The sequence below is a fragment of the Plectropomus leopardus genome, chromosome 10 (assembly GCF_008729295.1).
Source record: "Plectropomus leopardus isolate mb chromosome 10, YSFRI_Pleo_2.0, whole genome shotgun sequence".
NCBI classification, from domain to species: domain Eukaryota; kingdom Metazoa; phylum Chordata; class Actinopteri; order Perciformes; family Serranidae; genus Plectropomus; species Plectropomus leopardus.
The window spans coordinates 31,451,870-31,475,444 of record NC_056472.1 but is presented as its reverse complement, the minus strand read 5'-3'; the positions used below and the strand labels follow the sequence as shown (position 1 = coordinate 31,475,444).

The following is a 23,575-nucleotide window of genomic DNA, read 5'->3' as shown; positions in this document are numbered from 1 at the left end:
AAAGTTTAGTGCATGAAAAGTAAACATTCTGTACGCTGATTTGACAAAGTAAATAAATGAAATTTCAATTTCCAAAAGAGCATATCAGTAATTTAATCTCTTTAACCCTTTGAACCTTCAGCAATTTGGCTTGATTTCTTTCAAAAACACAGGAAGCAGGCAATGAGCAAAGAAAAAATAACCCCCAAATTAGCAAAAAAGAAAAAAGTAAAGAGAGAAAAAACTACTTTTTAAAAAAAGCAAACAAGACCTGAAAAACGTGAGTTAAAAAATTTAACGGATAGTAAGTGTAATTATATAAGTAATAACTTCATAACTAACTTAAGTAAGTTAACTTAATAGTAGTAACTTCACAAGTGATTTTGAATAAGTTATTATGATAATTATAAATAATAAAAAAATATTATTTTACATTTGTAAATGTGATAATTGGCTAAAAATAGTTTTTCCCTCTTTTTCTTTTGCATTTTTAAAATAAGTTGCTCATTGCCTTTTTTCCCATGTTAAAAAAAATATATATATAAAAAAATTACAGCAATCTGCTCCGTGTACAAAGTTACAAAAGTTAAAATACTGGTGACAGGCGTCTGCAAGCAACAGAAAAAAGTGATGTTGCTTCTGGTTTCAAATGATTAATGAGCTCTCTCTCTCACCTCCTCCCTTCATCTTCATCTCACCTCCCTCCTGTATGCTCTCCTCCTCCCGCCTCTCCTCACCCCTTTTTCTCCCTCTCCTCCTGATCTCCACCCAGGCGACCCCGAAGGATCGCCCAGGGCACAGTGTGCTATTCCTGGGTAGCTGTTTTGTCGGCGCCCCCCCCGTCCCTCTCAGGGGAGACACAGCTAGCCAAACACACACACAAGATTAGAGAGCAGTGTGTCACACACCCACATACAAACACATTGAAACACACACACACACACACACACACACACACACACAACACACACACACACACACACACAGAGGAGCGGCGCTACAATTAGATCCCTGTGGTTAGCAAGGTCTGTCATTTAGACTGGAGGATAGGGCGAGTGTGTGTGTGTGTGTGTGTGTGTGTGTGTGTGTGTGTGTGTGTGTGTGTGTGTGTGTGTGTGTGTGTTTGGGGGGACTGCTGAGGGATTAGAGGAGCGTTGTGAAAACTCTCACAGCTGCGCTCTCGTACAACAATCGGCTGTTCCACGCAGGCCAACAAATGAACCTTTTTTCTTTGCAGGCAAAAATCTAAACGGGAAGCAAATTCACTTCACGTTGCCTCTGAACTCGCCTTCCTCCTCGGATGCAGCTTTTTTTCTCCGGCAAAAACTGCTCAAAGCAAAGCTGCTGCCAAACACAGAAACTGATTAAAGTGCCATGAAATTGTGATGCGTTTTTGCAACTCTACTATGAGTACAGCTGTGTATGTAACAGGTGATAATTTTATTATTTATCATTTTTCTTTATAATTACATTAATCCTTTGAAATCTGAAAAACATAAGCAAACATAAGGCAACAACGTGGACCAAAAATTAGCAAAAAAAATGTTGAAAAATTGCAAGAAAACTTTTTGAAAATAAGAAAATAAATGCTGAATTTTTTAAAAATATATGTATTTGTTTTATACATTTTATTCTGTATTTTTCTGTGACATAATTTTAAATATATGAAATGATGAAGAGTTAGCGAGGTCTGGTCAGTCGTCTGTGACCGACAGAGTTTTACAGTTGTGCTGAATATTATTTTTTTTAACATTTTAACATTTCTATTGTATATTTTTATAAAATTTCAGGAGGGTATGAAAGTATGAGATATTACACACTGCCCAAGCGTGCTAACCGGTTTAATACATACTTGGCAGTTAACCCACTAACCGCTGACATCTTTTCTTTTTTAGGTGTTATCATCCCATAATAATGTCGCTGCATGCAGGGGCCACCTTCAGACCTCAAACTAGAAGCTCTGTGTGGAGGAATGAGGTGAGGTGACTTTATTTGTACCTGTTGGTAGTTTGTTTTGCAGCACAGCAGAGAGAGCATCCACGTTAGTTTACACCATTAAACCAGAGAAACACCGACAGAGAACAGACCGATAACAGACAACGCAAACACCAAAGCTTACAAGAAACAGGACTCAAGAGAAGCTAAAGCAAAACTGCTAAATCAAATGTAGCCCAAAAGGCAGATAAATAGTTCTATTAATAAATATAAACATTTAAAAATTAGTGTGCATCCCATGTTAGGCTTTATTTCAAACGAATGATTGCGGTTGGAACAAAGCCGTTCCTGTGGCACTTATCCGAAACCCAGGTGCTTCAAACGTTCGCCCAGCCGGCAGGAGCTGAAACTCCTCATTAGGGGCTGCGAGTTAAACAGCATACAGGGACTCGATGCTCAGCTGTGACTCACCAATCAGGCGACGGGACCATTTAAAAAAGACTCAGTCTGCTCCTGTCTTTCAGTGTCAGATTGCCAGACCATGCCAGCAAAGAAAAGGATCAAACCCACTCAATAAAAGCACGATAAAATAGCGTGAGCACGGTTTGTGGAAGTTCGTCAGCTTCCTCAGGCAGAAAAGACGTTGGCGGCTCTTCCTGCACACAGCCTCACAGTTTGCTTCCAGCGTAAGTGAGCTGTCAATAACAGTGCCGAGATATTTATACGTTTGCACAAGTTCAACAGTTTGACCCTTAATTATTGTATCTTCAGGTGTGCCAGCATTTTCCTTAAGATCAATGAGCACAGCTTTCATTTTTGATACGTCGAGGTCGAGATTTGATGTTTCACACCATCTGACAAAATGATCGACAATCGGCCGCTCCCTTTGTCCTGCAGCAGACTGACAATTACTGCGTCATCTGCGCACTTTAACAATTACACGCTGAATGGAAGGAAAGCAGCTGTCAGAAAATAAACGTGGAGAGAAAATAACAAAAGTTCAACAAGGAGACAGAAAAAAGATCCTACAAGTTTTGCTGAATTCATGTGACGTCAGAAGGTCGGAGTCGTTCTTCTGACTGTCTTCATGTGCCAGCCTATCGATATATTATTTTATTTTTGATATATTTCATATATTGTATATTTTATTTATTTATTTTTTTTTACTTTTAATCTAGGTCACTCTACATGGACAGCAGTTAAAATGATTTATTTATTTATTATATTATTTAATATGTGAATTCATAAAAAAAATTTCTTACCATTGACCAAACATTGACTTTTTCCTGCCGTATTTACACATTTATGTCGTCAAGGCGCAACTAAAATAACGTTGTTATCAATGTCAGTATACTTGCCTGGCTGCTTTACAGTTAAAAGTCTGCTTGCTTGCTACAGATAATAGATGCATTTACTAAAATCTGACGCTACTAGGAACAAAATAACTAAATATCTAATTTTTTTTTAGTTTATTGTTGACATTTTTCATGCTTTCCGCCATTTCTGCTGCCCTGAAACGTCGCGCAAACGTCACCCAATCTCACTTGTAATTACGACTTTAGAGGACTCTCTTTAGGTGCTCGTAACTTGTAAATATGGTAAATATGATATTTCCAGGGAGCACCTGAAGGCAGCATTTGTCCACTCTGTATTAAACTGCTTTCAGCTGTTTATCAGACAGCATTTAATGCACCAGAAAGATCTTAAAACAGCACTCTGTCAAACTGTGCTCCCTGTCAAACACAGCTGAGACAGCAAGTCCTGCTCATGGGCTGTAAGTGCTGTGTGTGTGTGTGTGTGTGTGTGTGTGTGTGTGTGTGTGTGTCCAAAGTAAACAGTAATTACTTTACTGCAGCAGCCACACTCCTCCTGTCTGTCACACTGAAACCATACAATCATCCTCCCATCCTTCATTCCTCCTGCTTCTCCTCTGTTTTTCTTTCCGTTCCTCCTCCTCTGTCACTGTTTTCCTCCCTCCCACTTCTCGTCTTCCTTGCTTTTCTTTTCCAGCCTCCCTCCTCGTCTCCTTCACTTCATCACTCCTCGTTTTTAATCAGAGGGAGTGAGACGATAAATACAAAATTTATTACTGCAGTTTCTTTACTTTCTCTTGCAACAAAGAGAGCGTTAAACTAAGAGAGGAAAGAAAGAGGAGAGGAGAGAGGAGAGGAGAGGAGAGGAGAGGAGAGGAGAGGAGAGGAGAGGAGAGGAGACAAGTGGAAAGCAGAGGAGATTTGAAAGGAAATGAGAAAAGGAGAGGAGACAAGTGGAGAGAAGACAAAACAAAGAGAGGAGAGGAAACAAGAAGACAAGAGTGACAGAAGAGAGGAGAAGAAGAAACAAGTGGAGGGTAGAGGAGCCTGGAGGAGATATGAGGAGATACGAGGAGAAGGTTAAGTGGAAAGGAGAGGAAACAAGTGGAGAAGAGAGGAAAAGAAATGTGTAGAGGAGACAAGAAGAGATAAGAGAGGAGGAGACAAAGGTAGAGGAGAGAAAAGGGAGGAGGGGAAGGGGAGGACAACATACAAAAGGAGACACATGGAGATAGGACAAGAGTAAAGGACAGAGGAGGTTAAAGTAGACACGACACTCGGAGAGGAGATGGGAGGAGATAAGAGTAGAGGAGGGAAGTGAAGAGGAGACAAATGTAGAAGAGAGGATAACAGAAGAGGAGACAAGCAGTGAGGAGAGGAACGAAGAGGACAACAAAACAGAAAACAGGACAAGAGGAGAGACATGGAGACGGGACAAGAGGAAAGGAAAGAAGAGATAAGAGCAAAGAAGAGATGAGGAGACAATAAAAGGAGACAGGAGGAGGCAGGTGGAGAGGAGAGCAGAAGAAGAGCGTTCTGAAAAAGCTGCACTGTCGCCAACATTTTCTCCTCCAACATCTGCTGCTTTAGTGCCCCTGAGCAACACACTCCATCTGTACTGGGCAGCTCCCAGTTTCCCACAGCGCAGCACGCAGCCTGCACTGGTCCATCACCACAACAAGACGACTACAGAGGAGGCTCTAAAGGAGCTCCTTCATTCAGTGTGGCCCGTTCCCACGGCTCTATATCAGGACATCTCACACACACGCACGCACGCACGCACGCACGCATACAGACACACACACACAGATTGGTATTTTTAGGGTTTGTTGGGTTTTTGTGAAGCGAAGCTATAAATCAGATCCAGAGAAAAAAAGGCATCGAGTGAATCCACTACAGTAAACTGAGTCTTCTCTCTTTCTCTTTCACACACACACACACACACACACACACACACACGCTCACACACACACATACACTCTCACACACAACACACTCTCACGCACACTCACACACACACACACACACTCACACACTCTCACACACACACACACACTCACACACTCTCACACACTCACGCACACTCACACACACACACACACACACTCACACACACACACACACACACACACACACTCACACACTCATCGGCCCAACACACTCACACACACACACTCACACACACACTCACACACTGTCCACACACCTGTCACACACTCACAACTCACGCACGACACACACCACCACACATTCACACACACTCACACACACACACACACTCACAGGGCGACATCACTTTTCTTGTGCTGCTTTCAGACGTCTTTCACAAACCTCTGAATCCTGAGAAAATTGGTGCGATTTCTTTCAGAAACATGGAGAAAACTAATTAACTAATTAACTAATTGAGAAATTTCTCTACAAATTCCAAAAAATTAGTAGATCTATAATTTTTTTTTTTTTTTAAAGCTGTGGTAAATTCTCTCTGGACATATACTCAGGGTAAAAAAAAAAATAGAATTATTAGTTATTTTAATATCTTATTTAAAATAATGTTACAGAAATCTTTCTTTCTTATTTCCTTGTTAATTTTGTATAAAAAAACACTTTTGGGCTTCTGGTCATTTTCTCGTAACTTGTAACTTCTTCCCTTGTTTATGGAAGAAAGCCAATTTGCTAAGGTTTCAAGGGGTTAATATCAAAAAGCCCTGTGACCCCTTAAACTTTAGTGACCCTTAGTAGGGTCAGGACCCTCAGTTTGGGAACCAGTGTCCTCAGCTACTAACACAATTTTATTGAGATTTCTTGAACCAAAATGCTCTGGGTGAGTTTGAGTCCCATCTGGTAAACAGACAGTATATACTGTATGTCTAGGGCTTTTATTGTGAAAGGTAATAACAAAAAGAGTGGATCTGGTATGTGTTGCCTCTGTATGGGTGTAACGTTTATTATGCCTGTATTCACAGTACGAAAACTCAGAAAAATCAGCCTAATTCTGGAAAAAATATGTTGTTTATTTGCTGTTATATTTGTTTTTTCCACCAAAACAACAGTTTGAAAAAGGATATTAATATTCAAATAATTTAAAATAAACACCCCCCTGTGTAAAGTCCTTTAAAAGTACATCAGAATATAATCGATTTATTTTTTTCCTTTTTTTCCCCCTCACTGTTCTCCCAAAATGTTGTTCGCCGACACTGAGGGGGAATCCCATCTGATGTCGGAGAACAAACAAAGTCAATGGAATAAATGGTTTCACCGCAAAATGTTTTATTTCCTCACAGACTTTTAAGTTTTAATGTCATCTTTCACGCTCAACTAGACGCTGTAAATAAACCACACACAGCGCCTGTTTATGTGTGTGTGTTTGTGTGTGTGTTTGTGTCTCGCCGGGTACATAATTAGCCCGAGGATTCACACTGTGACATCAATTAAAGGAGCAAGTCTGTGTGTGTGTGTGTGTGTGTGTGTGTGTGTGTGTGTGTGTGTGTGTGTTTGTGTGTGTGTGTGTGTGTGTGTGTGTGTGTGTGTGAAGCCTGAAGAGCTGCCAAGTCAGCCAGTGAGCCTGTTTTCTGCTCGCTGCTCCTCTCTTTCATACAGGAGACACGCATGTTGTGGGAGTGTCTGTGCTCGGCTCATGTCGTGCTCTGGTTTGGAAATCAGTTAATTCACTCAACGTGTAGACGCCAGCTGGAGGACAGAAGAGCGGACTCTCAGGATGTTCCACAACCAGATCTCGAGAGCCTGAGAGGTCATAAACCCGATCCAACAAAAACAACAATCACAACAAAGTACTAACACAAGTTTGAACAAAGAACAATGTCCATGAAGTATACGAGTTTAATTTGTTGAATAATCGATGGAAAAACACAGGAATCAGGGACTCAGAAAACAGGGACGAGAACTTAAAAAAGCAAAAAAAAAGTAGATAAAATTATTCATAAAAATGTGCAGTTGAACGTCTCAGCAGGCCGGTCAAGTTGCAGTTAGTTTACATCCATGTCTGTCAACACTATATAAAGATGGACGATGCTACGCTTTACCCTTTGAAACCTGAGGAAGTTGACTTGATTTTTTTTTTTTTCCAAAAACATGGAAAGAGAGCAACGAGCAAAAAAAAAAAAAGAATTGGAAAAATGTTACAAGAAAATTACCTGAAAATAAGCAACACACAAAGAAAAGAAAAAAAAGTTTTAAAAAAGAAAAAAGAAAATTACCTCAAGAAAGTGCTTTTTTTTCTCTTTAACATAATTTTAAATATATAATTAAGAATTAAGAGAATTATAAATTTAGTTTTATTTATTATTTTTCCCTTTTTTTATCAATACCTATTAAAAAGGGGAAAAAATAATCATTATCATTAACGTCTAATAATAATAATTTCTCACTCTATCTCTGTTAAAAAAATATTAAAAAAAACAACAAAAACTGTTTTTCTGGTCATTTTCACCTTTTCCTAATTTCTGGCAATTTGTGGGACATCGCTTGCTAAGTTGCTCACTGCCTTTTTAGCAACGTTTTCAAAAGAAATCAAACCAATTTGCTCAGGTTTTAAAGGTTTAAATGCACGTCAGCGGCGTATGAACACAAGAAAACTGACGTCATTCCAGGTTTCAAAGGGTTAAAGCAAAACAAAACTATCGTTTGCTGACACCCCCGATCGTCGTCACCTTCAACCATAACACTCTCGTTCTGTGGGAAACACGGGCGTCTGTGTTATGAAGGTAAAACTGGTATCAGAACATGCTAGTCTCACTCAGACTCATGTATGTGCGCCGCATAAAAATAATTCAAAATGTTCGTATTGTGATTCATAACTGAGGTCACAATCAAACAGGAAGCGGAACGGAGCGAGGCGGAGGAAGCAGAGGACGAAGCTCAGAGCCGCCTGCTGATCCAGCAACAATGATATCACTTCCCCTGAGACCCGCAGGAGGGATTACATCATTTCCTCTCGATTCCCTGCCTCATATCGACATCTGCCTCCGTCTCTCAATACGAAGACGAGAGATTAATACAGAGAGAGGGGGAGGGAGGGGGGTGGAGACAGACGCTGTGCTGCTCCCAATTTTCTCCCCTCAGCTACATCGCGCTGCATTTTACTCTGAATACTTCACAGTACTGTACTCTGCCCTGCTGACCCACACTGCTATATATATATAAATATATATATTCTGAGTGTTGAGTCTTTGCCTCAGTGAGGTTTTCTTCAGCAAACAAACAGAACGAAGGGAGCCGGCTGCATAAAGTGTCCTACATTTTATTTGGGCTACGCAGCCGAGAGTTCATTCATGTCTTCACCTCGGTTTTGTTTTGTTGTGCGCTGCCAAAGGTAGCGGCACACTGTGTGAGTCATAAACACATGCACATGCACATGCACGTGCACTTTTTTATGAGAAAAGCCATTCAAACCGGATGTTTGTACGCATGTGATGTGGCCAAAATTATGCCCCATTGTGTGTTTGTGTGTGTGTCTGTGTGTGTGTGCATTTGAGCCCCGAGGCTGATCCCTGGGGTATTCAGCTGCCAGTGTGTAACAAGATACACACACACACACACACACACACACACACACACACACACACACACACACACAGTGGCAGTGTGTTCCAGATTTAGGGACAGAACAAATGAGTTCTATTTTTTGCATCAAAAGAAACAAACAGGAGGCAGCAGGAAGTTGATTCTACTGTAACTGACTGGATTTTCCGTAGATGCATTAAAGTTAGTTAAACACGATGTGTCAGAGTCACTCGGGCTGCCAATTTGCTCCTGTGGACCAAAATATTTCCACCATAGTGAACCCAGTAATGAGCCCTAAAACGCAGAAACAGGTTAGCATTTCAACCTCTCCAGTTCCCTTATCTTAAGTTAAGTGTTTTTTTTAGCAAATCTTTGGTTAGAAGCCTTTAATAAGGTGGTTAACACATACGCAGTCTATGTTCCTGACCGATAGACCGATAGTTGCCACTTGAGACAATAGTTGCACTGATTTTCATGACAATCCACCCTAATGTAGTTGATATTTTACTGTGGATCATCCCCGGAGCCGCTGCGCTACGACAGCACGACGTAAATACTACAATACTGCGTATTAATCTGTTAAAGCATTTTAGGAACACATACATTCACACGTATGAGACTGCGTGCTGCTGCACTGATGCCCTACGCTTCTGATTAGACATTACTATAAATATATCTGTACCTTGCTTTACGTTGCCAAGCCTATACAGCTCCTTATAATAAACTGAGAAACGAGGCCACTCCCTCAAAATACCCACAACCACACCGCGTGTGTATTTATATGTATACACACACCGCTTTGATATGATCATCAGCCCTGCACGAGCGGTGCAGCTGTGTGTGTGTGTGTGTGTGTGTATGTGTGTGTGTGCGCAGCTAAACTCACTGTAAAGTTGAATGATAACAGGGCAGCATCCCACACACACGCTCACACTCACACACACACACACAAATACGCACAAACACACACAAACACACTTTACGTTTCTGAACAAACTGACTGATCTTCACAGAAAAACCAACATGTTCCCTCCTCATGTACACACACACACACACACACACACACACACACACACACACCATATGACACTTGTCGCTCAGAGGGCCTCAGTGGTGGTTCTTTACAAACTGAAGACAAAGTTCACGAGCACAAACATTTGCATTAAAAGAGAAATATCTATGAGCCAAAAAAGAGAACTTTCTGAGCGTAAGTTGTACAACCGGACTTGCTAAATAAAAACACCAACATATAGAATCTGCTCCTAATTTTTAGATTTAAAAAACATTTAATGATGCCGCTCCTTGAGTTTTGAGTCATTCTGCAGCAAATTTCAGGCTGAGGGTGCAAAATACCCAAAAGCCAGTTTCTGTCCGAACATTTAACACAGAAAGCATAAACAGGTCCTGCGAGCGCAAATCAATTCCCTGACTTTTCCAGGCCTGGAAAATAGAAATGTGAAATTCCATGACTTTTCCAAGTTTATCGTGACTGTGGGACCCCTGCCTTTTATCAAAATTCTAAATTTTAGTTTTACAATAATTTCTTATTATTACCCTTGCCGACCATTTGGCACAAGATGACCAGCGAGCATGAGTTCACAGTGTTTAATGGTGAGCTCTTGTTAATTTTTGGAGACAACACAGAAACTTTACTATTCAGAACAAAAAAAAAGTTCAAACGCACAAACGGTATCATGTCACTTTTCCACTGTTTCTACCGAACCCCTTCAGGCTGTTACGTTAAATGACATGACTTGCGTTTTAAGTATCCAGGAATTAGTTTGCGCTGAACCACAGATTTATATTTCTGGCTCTCAAGAGTTGGCTGCGGGTAAACGATGGAGCCTCTTGCCGCAGAGACATTTAGTTTTCCACAGATCTCAACAGGGATGGAACATAAAGAACACAGAAGCCCATAAGAGGCTGGGAATGATTAATCGTCATAAAGTCACTACGAGAACATTTATTTTGGAAACCTCTACGTAGCTCCGTGACCATCAGCGGCCTGATATTTACATACTGAAGCAGAGCAAGTGATATACAGGACGTTAATAGAAAATATGCTGTGCTTTGGGTATGCCGCAGCTATGAACACTGTGGGATAATCGCTAATGTTACACGGCGTGTCTGAACCAGATGTCAGCTCAAACCTTTCCAGACCCCAAAGACCAGTTTAAATAACATTACAGCCGAGAGCTGAGAGGGGGCGGCTCTAAAGGTGGGCCGCGTGAAGCCATAATAGTAGTGGCAGTGGCAGAGCCAATCCTAACATTTTGGAAACATTACCGAACACACTACATGGCCAAAAATATGTGGACACTTTTAAGTTTTCCACACGTGCTTGTTGGACCATGTGAGCACAGCCGCCCTCTTTCATTCCCTTAACCACACTCTTGAAAAGGTCAGCGTTGGGTTAATGATGTATATCCAAACCCCGTTTGTATCCAAGTCTTTTATAATGTTTCAAAGTAGGTGTGTATCTTCTTTTTCTGACCAGAAATGTGGGCTTCTCCTTTGGGCATGCTGATTTGGGTATAATGCACCTGTTTGTGACCGTAAACAGCCAAGAGGCCACGACGCAAAATATTCTGAATGCACTGCAAACATGTCCAAAGAAGGCTCCTAAAACATTCATGATATCAACATATCCTACAAGTCTTAACCCTACGATACCTGGGAAAATGGACTTTATTTCTTTATTTCTGCACCAGTCAAGATACTTTTGGCCTTATAGTGTGACAGAGTACAAAACTCTGTAAAGTGAACGCTATCAAACAATCAGGCAGCAGCGAGCACGCACAAACACAAAGCAGAACTTTCCACATGTGACAGCGAGATATGAAGCGATAAGAGTGGATTTAAAACTGTTTACCTTTGGTCTGCTAACGCTGCTCAGTCCAGCTCCAACACAGATCACAGTGGAGGAATTCAATCAGCCTGCAGACACACACACAGAAAGAGAAAATTTATTATTATACATGATCATATTTCCTCTGGACGCAGAGAGAAGCAAACGTACGTCTTCCATCCTGCTGACAGCACTATATGAAAACCACAGTCTGACAATTGGCTTTGGTTAGGCTGATGTTTAAAGATTTGGGGATTGTAGATAGGGATAGTTTTTAACGGAACACTGTCATTTCGGGAGATTTATTGATATAAATAACGTCTGATAAATTTAGATTAAATTGCAGTTTTACAGACGAGAATGTATGTAAATTATCTGTCTTCTTTGGTTCAGGACTGAGAGCTGTCTGTTGCCTACAGCAGTGATGCTCAACTTATAGCCTGCGGGCCAAATCTGGCCCCCAATAAGGTGCTGGCTGGCCCCCCAACTACTTTGTAATTCACAATAAAAATAAAGTGATTCACAGTGGGAATGTTTTTGTACATTTAGTTTACATAAGGTGCCAGAGTGCATAAAGCTTTAAATATAGAGTCTGTTCACCAAAAAAAGTGCCAGCTGAGGATTCCCCCACACATTCAGACAGAGGTCCTCGCCGAGACCCTAATGTCCAGAAAACCTAAAAACTTCAAAAGTTACAAGAACGTCCTGAAATCCTAGAAATGTCCTAAATCTTAGAAATGTCCTGAAATCCCCAAGACTTCCTAAAATCATAATAAAGCGTCCTTAAATCTGAGAAAATCCCTTAAAATCCTAGAAATGCCCAGAATCCTAGAAATGTCCTAAAATCCTAGTCATTCTAAAATTCTAGAAATGTCCTAAAATCCTAAGTACGTCCTAAATCCTAGGAACCTCCTAAAATGTCCTATAATCCAATAAACATCTTAAAGTCTTAGAAATGTCCTGAAACCATAGACACCCTAAAATCCTAGAAACTTTCTAAAACTTGAGAAAAGTCCTAAAGTGAAATACTGCTAAAATACCCAAAATGTCCTAAAATGCTAGAAACATGTACGAGGATGCTGTGACTGGCCCCTGGCAGCCTGTGATTTTGCATAAGTGGCCCCCAAGCAAAGTAATCTGAGGATCACTGGACTATAGCTTAGCACAAAGACTGGAGGCAGCTCATCAAAACACACACACACACACACACACACACACACACACACACACACACACACACACGCGCACGCACACACACACACACACACACACACACACACACACACACACACCTGACAGCTGTCTACACACCAAAGGTACAGTCAGCAGGTGGCACTAGTGTGTGTGTTTCCCTCTTGCTGAGCAGGCTGGATGTGTGTGACCTAAAAATAACTGACAGGCAACAATATTTAAATACACTTCCGTCCTCTCTCTCTCTCTCTCTCTCTCTCTCTCTCTCTCTCTCTCTCTTTCCCAAAGTGTCCTCGTGTCTCTCGACCCACTGCTCTCCTTCACATCTGCTCTCTGCCTCTTTTCTTTCCCTTTCACTCAATTTTTTACTTTGAAGCCGCTCGTTTTCCTTCTTTTTGACCTGCGTTTGCTGATTCAGCTGGAATTGGTGACATTTCACTAAATCATCACAGCTCATTACGTCGGGACGTCATCCAGTCAGATTCAATCATGCCGTAGACACATCTGACCTTTACCGGGAATTCATACACATACACACACACACACACACACACAGTGAGTGATGGAAGTGTGTCTGTCAAAGTTAAAGGGATAGTTTGTATCTTTTGATTTTGCTTTTGCAACGAAATTAGTTGGGCTGCATCCGGTTGCCCGACTCGCCTCAGAGCTGGTATGATTTTATGCGCAGTGACTGCAGGTTCTGAAGCTTTGAATATTCATGAGTGAATCTCTCTGAAGCTTCGAAGCCAATTAAATGGTATTCTATGCAGCCATAGTAGCTAAAACATGTTTTGTTGCTTTCCCATCATCAGCAGTGCATTGCCTAGCTTCCATTCCATTTCCAGCCTGTTTCTCCAACCTGACTGACATCTACCGTATGTAACACAGGTTTACAGGTTTGAGTTTTACAGATTAAAACTCAAATTGCGCAAATTGAGGTTGGATAGAAAAGTCTTATCACAATAATTTTGTCTCCTCAGTCGATATTGATATATATCATGATATACATCAAATCACTATTTCTGTCAAGCTTAAAGGTTCCCTTTGACTCCTAAGTGAGATATGAAGATATCATAACCAGTGATGCATGACAGCGATTATTTCAGCTGATACCGATAAACTGATAATTTCTAGCTTCTCGTGGCTAATAAGATACTGATAACCGATAACTCCTTTTTCGTTGTTATCTCATATTTCAATTGAGGAAAAGTTATATCGCAATTGACATCGTTTTATCGCCCAGCCCTAATTTCAGGCGATTACAAAAAGCCTTATTTGGAAACATTTTTTTTTGGCTTTTAGAGCTCATGTGAGCTGAAACACCAGGTGGCGATAATGCGACTTTATATGCCAAACGCCACTAAGCCCAAAGAATAAAGTCACATGACATTCTACAAAACATGGCTCGGTATGTGTGGACGGACACTCCTACAGGAGACAAAGATATGAAGGCGATATTAGATCGGCTTTATTGAGTGGCTGCAATAGAAATGAACCTACCAATGTTTTGAACATCCATCGCCATGGTTACTGGAATGTTATCGTGACAGGAAAGTCATGTAACGTCGCATAATATCACTCGACGGAAATGCAGTCATCTCGCGATTGTATTTAATTGAAATTTCGAAAATCTCACTTACATTTTGTGCAAATCTGTAATGGAAACCAAGCTACTGTCTACAGTTAAGTACCCTATATAACCCCTCTTCAAAAAAAAATATGAATCATCCCTTTAAATATGTGTGCAAGTGTTTTGCACTGTGCATGATTTCATCTGTCACATGAATGTGTGCACGTGTGTGTCCTTCCATAAACTAATGATGTCATACAAATATAAAAAAGTGTCAACATCTTGGTCACATGCACAGAAGACAATTACACACATACACACACACACACACACACACACACACACACCAATCCTTCTTGCCTAAGATCATAAACAGCTCTCATATGATCAGCTGGAACTACAAGAACACCATTGTTGGGACAGACATGCACTTATCTGCTCTCCACCAGCGCACTGCTCATGGGTTCATCAATGTTTCTCATTGGCTCTGCGGCATAGATCATCTAAATCAGTGTGGAGATTCCAACCAGCAACTGTCCCGTGACAGGCCGCCATCACAAACCTGCACAGCTGACTGCAATATGCCTAAAAACAAAGCTGGTGTTATTTAACTTTGTTTTCGCCAAGAAATCTCGTAAAAAAAGAGCCGATGCAGCTCACGGCTCCGGTGCCTTTGTCGTCCAGAAACGATTACATAATAAAAGTGTCCACAGCTCAGCCTGAAGGGCTTCACTAAGTAATGAAAGATCGTACGAGGACGGGCTCTCGGCTGCCCTCACAGTGCGCGTAAGTGCACAGATGTGTAGGCTGAAAAAACACTTTCAGGTTCTGAAGGTTGAGGACAATGTTTTGCTGGAAGCAACCGTGAAAACAGTTCTGGATAAAACACGACAAATTCAGTGACTGCAAATCAGACCACAAACGAGATAGAAAGCAGATACTGTAATCAATTGAATTATTATTATTATTAAGCACTTTTTTCATGTCATTTCCTTGATGTTTATTTATTTTCATTTACTTTGTTTTTATTTATTTTTTCTAATTTTCTTGAACTTTTTACATTTCTTTTTTTCTAATTTTAGGGTCATTCCCTCTTAAGTTTCTCATTGCCTTTTAGTTTTTAAAATACATCAAACCAATTTGCTTGTTCTTAAAGGGTTAATGTCACTGCTAGCTTATTATCTATTGTAATACATCAGAATCCATTAATGTATTTATATTTTGTCTTAAAATGAGATATTTGTGAGATGAGTTGGTTTTGTGCTCAGCCAGACGTGGTTTCTTAAAGTATTACCAGTCTATAATGAATATTCCAACAGTTGTTATTTGCTTTGTTCCAAAGAGCCAGCCCCCCCCCAAAAAAACATATAAAATCTTTTGCATGCTACATCAAGATACAAAACTACATGGCAGTTGTGGTAATAGTAGATTGGAGTCTCAGACACGGCTTTTAATGTCGGCCCGTAAAAAGCTGAGCAAGTGCAATGTGAGGCGTTTCTCAGCTGGTATGAGACATGAAATCATGAGTCAGTATGTACTGATGTATTATCTCAGCATTTACATTGATGAAATGGGCTGAGGAGTATGACTTTACAAACTCAAAAGGGTTTGTTTCTGCATTTGTGCAGAATTTTGAAGAGATCAAGCTAAATTTGGGTGTAACGTTGCCATTCTCCATTGCATAAGTTTTTAAGCTAAAGCTGCATTTCGTTTGTCCGTCTTTTAGGCGTCCTTAAAGACTGAGAGAGTGTCATTTTTATTCAGCTGTTATCTCTAAATCCTGGATGGCAAAAGACAATGAACAATCCCAAACTAACAAACCAAAACATAAATGTTTGCAGGACAGATGATCCACAGAGATGTTGGGAAGCTCTGAATCAATGACACTTAGGAGATGCGAACCACAACAGAATGATATTTATAGAAGTGACTGCGATAAACCCACAATCAAAAGACATTAACCACAACCAGTCCCCTCAGAGTTATTCACAGAGGGCACATGGTCAACCACGAGCTGTTTTGAAACAGTGTTATTAGCTAATTCTTCCTAATACTTTCTTGTGATGTAATCAGTTGCAACACAGCGGGACGAGGAACTGTTTTAAATGACACATCAGTTTTTAATTCCTGAAATGAGATGAGAGTGTAAAGATGTCACAACCACATCAGTTCGGTGGAGCGTTACCACATGAGGGAGGGTACATGAAGTACAGCTGTTCTGCTACCATCAGCTAATTTCATCTAAAAACTCGCCATAGCAACCCAAACAGTCACAGTTCCATCACAGATTAACTGACATTATTGCATCCACCATTTAGTCAGATCTGTCCACAAAACAAGCACCTTTTATCGCATCCTTACATACTTCCGTCTGATCTGGAGATACTCCTCTTAGAGCTGTTACTGAGTTTTTTGAGCTTTGATATTTTTTGGTGCTCAGTTTTGTGCTGACTAAGTTTTACAAAAAGTCTGCACATTTGGTTATCCTCCAATGACTGAAGTACCACCGAGGTGACGTTTCGAGCTACACGCCTTTCATTAGTCTGATGAAGAGCATGTAGCTCGAAAGTTGTGTTTTTTCTTCCGTTGATGAAGCTTGCAATAGCCTACTGGCTGTCTGAGGCAAATGTCTTGCTAATACAATAGAAAATAGGCAACAACGTCATGGAGCAATCTGCCAAAAGATGAACTGAAGGCGTCCCAGACAACAGACTCTACAAGCAATGGGCTGCTAGATTGAAAAAAAATGAAGGAATTAAACGGCCTTGATCCATATTAACACAAGGATTGGTCAGCTGTTTCAACAAGCTGCCAAATGTAACTTTGTTTTCATACCTTGTATGGAGCATGAGCACCTACACTTCAATCCATAAATTATAATTTACAAATGGATGGATACAAGATCTTTTGTACAAAGTTAAGAAACCTAATGACCAATCACAACAATTATCTTTTTCTGGTTTCCATCGCAGTGATTAACATTGGCCGTAAACATGGAGGGTATTTTAGTTGTTTTTCAATCTAATCATTCGTTTGTTGCAAGTAACGAACAAAGAAAGACAACAGCGACGGCTGTTAGAGGAACTAACGGCGGCTACGTAACAGTTCAACTTGCTTTTACTTATCTGTGAAAATGCTGCGAACACACGAACAAATGTCAGTAATTGTTGCTGAAGCTGATGTTTGTTTGTCTTACAGCTGCTACCCATGATGCCATGTGATGCCTCTTTGTTAAGTCCGCGACCTGAGATCCATGGTTTTGCTTCCACACTGAAAAACTAAAAAAGAAAAATTGCACTTCATTGGTGATCCGTTTTGCATGCTGGTCATTAGAACAGCTATGGCAGCTGACGATGCAGCAAATGTTTATCGTGCCTGTTTGTTTTTAAACTCTCATTGTCTATTGGTACCAGTCTCTACAGTAGCTTCCACATCCTGAAGTCCCATGATGCTTTGTGCTGCACACTACTGCTAATCAAGATCCTATACTCTATTCACAAGCTATCAATAATGGCGGGGACAGCAGGCTATGTTGCCTGGAAAACATGAGGCTGAACACTGCATGCGGCTCTAGAGCAAACTTTTAAGGGCGTAGAGGCAGGTTGCACCTCATGTTGCTAAGTGACCATAAATCTGCACTGCATCATAGCACCAGAACCCAAAAGTTCAGAGCTGATCGTCTTGTCTTCCTGACGTTGTTTTTGAAATACTGTCCATGAGACGGATGTAAATCTCTGTGTAACCCTGCACTAAAATGATTAACCTCTCCATCTTGGTCACAGACTGATATTTATGGTAAAAAGGAAAGATTTCTGCCGGCGGTGACTGGCTGTCCCTCGTCACATGACATGCTGTATACTTCCTGATGCGTTCTAAAAGGTTAACTTTGTTTTACTGCTGTACCCTGAAAAATAGGTGCTTGAAAATACTTGCACACCGCAGAGGTTACTTTCTCACTTTTTAACTTTTGCAGTCACTACTCCTGATGAATACTAAAACGTTTGTTGAGGTTTTGAGATTCTGAAGCTCTGGTTCTCCTTCCCGGACAATTTATGACTCCTCTGTTGCCCAACAGGCCGCATTAAAGGATATTATGAAACAACACGACCTGCCAAAACAGAGGCTTTAAAATCTCAGATTGAAAACAAAAGCTTCCCCTCGCTGTTACTTCACCCGTAATGAGAGCTAAAAAAATCTAATTTAAGGGGGGCTGCTCGGTTAATAGTGTGTATAATGCCTTGATTATAGTTTCCACAACAAATTATCAGAATAACTGGCAAACTGGGAAACATTTAATTAAAACAATAAAGACATTGTTACAACATTTCTAATGCATTGCTTAATCATTTGGCTTCCACAAAGCATCAAGAAAAAACAATCCTGGTGGCGGCACAAACATACGTCACTAAGTAACCACGTGAGATCCACCAATTTTATTTTGATAGGTCAGTATGCATGTTCCTAACATGTGACCATAACATGCCAGTTTAAAGCTGAGTACGTTTTCATGCTCATACTGTAACCGTGTTGTCATTTGGGTTGTAGGTGCAGAAAATGTCCAGAGAAGTAAAAACCTGACTCTACACAAGAAAAGGAAGCACTTCAATTTGAATTATGTTTGCCCCTTTTAAAATTCTTACGGCATTGCAAGCAAATGCCAGTATAATGTAAACACTGCAGTCCACACCATAACCCGGCACACACCGTATGACTTTGGGTATATGGTGTATGATGGTGAATACACTTTCAGCTTTTCAGACTAACCCATACACAACTGAGACCCACAGAAGTTTAGAAAAATAATATTCTCAAACCTATTTTCCATATTAAACAGCAAAATACAACTTTTGCATTTAACTTTCTCTTTAACACCAAAGACTGAGAAGCTTAACTGCCTTATTAACTCATCATAAAACACTCATCATTGAAACGTGACAGAAACAAAACCCAAACCGTCTCGGTTACTCTTGCTTGCAATCTAGTTAGTAAGTCTACAGTTACAACAATCACCAGCTCCGAATAAATAAATATGAAAAATAAATAAATTCTTAATTCACCAAGTTAGATATGAAAAAACACGGCCATGGTCTCTCTCTGTCTGCTGGCTGCCGGCTGTTCACAGTCCTTTATCTTCTCCCTCCACCACTAGGTGTCACTATGTCTTTCAGGTCAGCTGCCTGTTCCACCAGTAAAGACTGAGCTCTAGTGGTGCGTGCTGTGCACCACATACAGTGAGTTTAATTGCGAGAGGAGCACCTGTATTTTTGACAGAATTGAAAAACATACCTTTGGGATTTCTAAATACTCTGCTTACCATAATATTGTGATACTGCCCAAGCATAACTGTGTGTAACTTAATTAAAAGATAATAATAATAATAATTATGAGTGGCCATTTCTTTTGCATGAGCACCTTCCCTCTTAAAATTTCCGTGCATGGCCCTGAGGCTGGGGAATGCATAACGCTAATGAGGGTCCTCACAAGTATAGAAAGACAACATGTATGTGTGTGACTCTGTGTGTGTGTGTGTGTGTGTGTGTGTGTGTGTGTGTGTGTGAGAGAGAGAGAGATTCTTGAAACTGAGAAGCTTTAAGCATGGAGGTGGTAGATAGATGCACCCCAGCACACCTATTTAGAACAGCGTGTCTCTTGACAGCAGACAGTTTAGTCTACAGCAGCTGAAGGCCGCAGACGTATAGAGACAGACAAGGTCGACGGTTTAAGTCCCGTCACCCCAGTTTGTCTCTGAAGCTGGAAAACACAGCCAACATTCAAAACATCTGAAGTGAGTTTTTTTTAATATGAACTCTTCTTCAGTTCCAGTGGGAATCAAACCCTCGACTCTGCCAGAGTCAGGGCCTGGCATTACAGACTATTCTGCCTGGTAACAAACACAGCACAGCATGTCACAGGCGTGCACGCGCGCGCGCGCGCGCACACACACACACACACACACACACACACACACACACACACACACACACACACACACCCTCAGGTCAAATCTGCAGCCTGCTTGTTTTATTCAAATGGGGCACAAGCTGCCAGCACTGCAGGGCAACAAAACCGAATAAAAGAGAAAATAAAACAAATGGTGCTCGTCTGGGCGGCAGTAGGGTGTGAAATTCCAGTTAATGTTGTAAAATCAAAATTTAAAAAATGTAACTTAACTGAGAAAATGAATTAGAAATGTGACCTACAGCTGACTGAGCTGCATTTAAATATTACAGTTTAAAACTTTGTGACAGCAGCGTGTTAAACATCTCCAAAAACATCATCTGCGAGTGAGCAGCTGGGTTGATGTGTTTCGGCATTTCCTCTTTATCCAATCTGGAACTTTTGCTGACACATAAAAATAGTGCAAGATGTTTCCTCAGTCAAGAAAGCAGCTTGTGTGCAAAATGTTCATCCCTGCACCAGCTCACAAAGAAGAAGTAAATGAATTAAGCTGATTGTGAGGTCAGCAGAAGCTAAAGCTGATGGATGTTTATTAATAAAATAATATGTTTAATAACAAAGTGAATATTTGAGTACAATTTAGAGTAAAAAAAATAAATAAAGATATATATAGATATATATGGATATGTATAGTATATTGTTCATTTGGCTCAGGCTCTGTGAAAAAAATCATTTTATTTTATGATCTTTTTCAAGTTTTGTAAAGAGTCTTTGAGATTCTTTAAAAGCGCTCTGTAAATAAAACGTATTATTATTATGATTAAAAAATGCTCACACTGTGCCAGTGATCAGTAACAGCCTTCTGTCCATTCTGGTATCACGTTGGCTAAAAAACTAGTGACATTTTTCTTGTAAAAAACAACAGGAATATCGTACGATATATGGACATGACCTTGACACTTATGCTAACCTCGATAAGTCGATAACTTAATTATCAAGACAGGTTTAAAGGCAGCCCTGTTTGGGTAAACGCGGATGTCCCAAGTAATGGACCTTGGACCTCCTGCTGTGAGGACAGTTAAAGCGTGTAACACCACCTCAGTGTGCGGCAGTGAAAACCTTTCACAACGACCAACGCAGAATCCTTCAAAACCAACATGGAGGAAATATGTTTCCTCCTAATTTATGTTTGGGCACATGTGCCAGTGTGAGCAGAGACACACACACACACACACACACACACACACACACACACACACACACGCATACAGGTTTAGCATTGCTGCAGAGGAGTCGGTCGCACTGCAGAACTGTCAGGAAGAATCACAGCACCCTGCGTTACTGCCTTTACACACACACACACACACACACGCAGTGTGAACACCGTCTCATACACTCAACGCAAGGTCACTGAGCTACTGGGTTAAACTACTGCTACAGGGAGGAAGAGGAGCGGGGAGGAGAAAGTAAGACTGACAAGGTTGACTGCATCTGTGTGTCTGCATCTAGTGAACGCTGCACACATAAAGGGTTAGTGCAGATTTTTGGAGGAGGGGTTAACTTATCAAGTAACCACTATCATGCTCACTTTCTAATATTTATTAAAAAAAACAGATTTCATGAAAATCGGTTGTAAAGTAGGCAAGTTGCAGTCAATTTTAAAGTGAAATCTGCATCTCAATGCACATGTGATGTTTACTTGCGGATTTTAACCTCTCCATCATGGTGCCAGCGCAGATGCACGTCAAACCTGGAAGGCGATATCTACGTTTCTATGGGGGGAAATAACTAGCCTACCAGCATTTAACTCAGAAAACATTTTTTTTTAATTTTATATTTGCAGGGTGGTAGTTGATCAGATCAGATTACAAAATAATAAGTGTAATATGGTCAGAATTGATATCTGCTCCTTCATTCAGGCCACCCCAAGCATCCACACCTTGTCTCAAACACCCACACGACACCGACACTAAACAACCCCGCCAAAAAAACCCTCCAAAAACAGGCCAATTATAGCTCCCATTACACAACAGTGGTTAAAGAGTAGAATTTTCCTTCAACACACACACAGTGACACCCAAACTAAATGCCGCACAGTATGAAAAAAAAGTAAAACTTTCCACTTCGGTCTGTCCTCGGTTGAAACAGTTTCTGCCAGAAACAACATCGGCCAGCAGGAACCAACGACAACCTTTTCAACATGAGAGCGAAACAGGAAAGGAGGGAACAAAAAGTGACAGAAAGTCTGTTCTGTGGGTGTATTTTTCATGTGTGTGAGAATATGTTCATTTTTTTATATTTATAACGCAGAGTTCAGCAGTAATTAGGCCTAGGCCCTAAGGGACTGTTCTTTATTTATCAAAGGAGGAGGATGGCGTCATTTTTTTCTTCTTTTTATACCCTCCTCAAAGCTTGAAATATTTTTTCCTCAAGCCTCCATGAGTGACTCAGGGAAAATGCATGAAGTATTCATGCCACATGTTGTGTTCAAGGACCACGAGAAATTTAGAAATCCAACAATAATTTGTGTTTTCACAGTTTGTCTATAACAAAATGGCGCAATATTGTTGACTTTTATTTTGATGGGCCCATGGGTTTGAAAGACACATTTTCTTTAACCCAAAAGCCCCTGAAAATTAAAAGAAAAAAAACAGCAATTTTTTTAAAGAATAAAAAAGCCAAAAGATGTGAAGAAAAAAGAATAAAAATCACCAAGAATTTTTAAAGAAAAAACTATTGCCAAAAAAGTTTTGTGGGGGAAAAAAATCAACAACAAATTTAAAAGAAAAATAAAAATCCCAACATTTTTAAAAGAAAACATTCCCTCCAAACACATGCATTTTCTTTTTTTAAAAAATCATTGATAAAGCCATTTAAAGGTGGATGCCCACGTCCTGCTTTAAGAATTATTTAACATGCCTACCCCTTTTTGCACCACCCCCTCCCCTCTCATAAATAATGAACAGCCCCATTTAATGTTAAAAATCCCTGGAAAAACAAAAATATATACTATTTTTCCACCTCAAGTCAATACATTTTTAATAACAGAAGGTGTAAAGCACCAAAAAAGAGCTTGTTTATCAAGAAGAAGGATCCTCCCGGCCCCCACTACAGAGGTTCAGGCTGAGCCCCCAATGTCCTCAGATCCTAGACACGCCCCTGGTGTCTCCTCTGAACTCTGAGACCAGGAGGGCTGGAAGAGTGATAAATCTTCACCACTGAAAAACCTGCTCAGACACATAAACCCCGACACAGAAATGACACACGCTTGTACAGCGTTATGGAGCTAATCATATAATGACAGAGCAGAGAACGAGCATC

General features: G+C 40.5%; 1 protein-coding gene across 4 annotated transcripts in view; it reads right to left on the bottom strand.

Annotated features, from left to right (window-relative positions):
- LOC121949609 (ras-associated and pleckstrin homology domains-containing protein 1-like) overlaps window positions 1-23,575 on the bottom strand; it is a 97,275-nt gene that overhangs the window by 59,741 nt on the left and 13,959 nt on the right. For all 4 annotated transcript variants that reach the window (XM_042495348.1, XM_042495350.1, XM_042495349.1 and 1 more), the window contains exon 2: window positions 11,620-11,684. The gene's annotated coding sequence lies outside the window, so the exon portion shown is untranslated. The remainder of the gene's footprint in view (window positions 1-11,619; window positions 11,685-23,575) is intronic.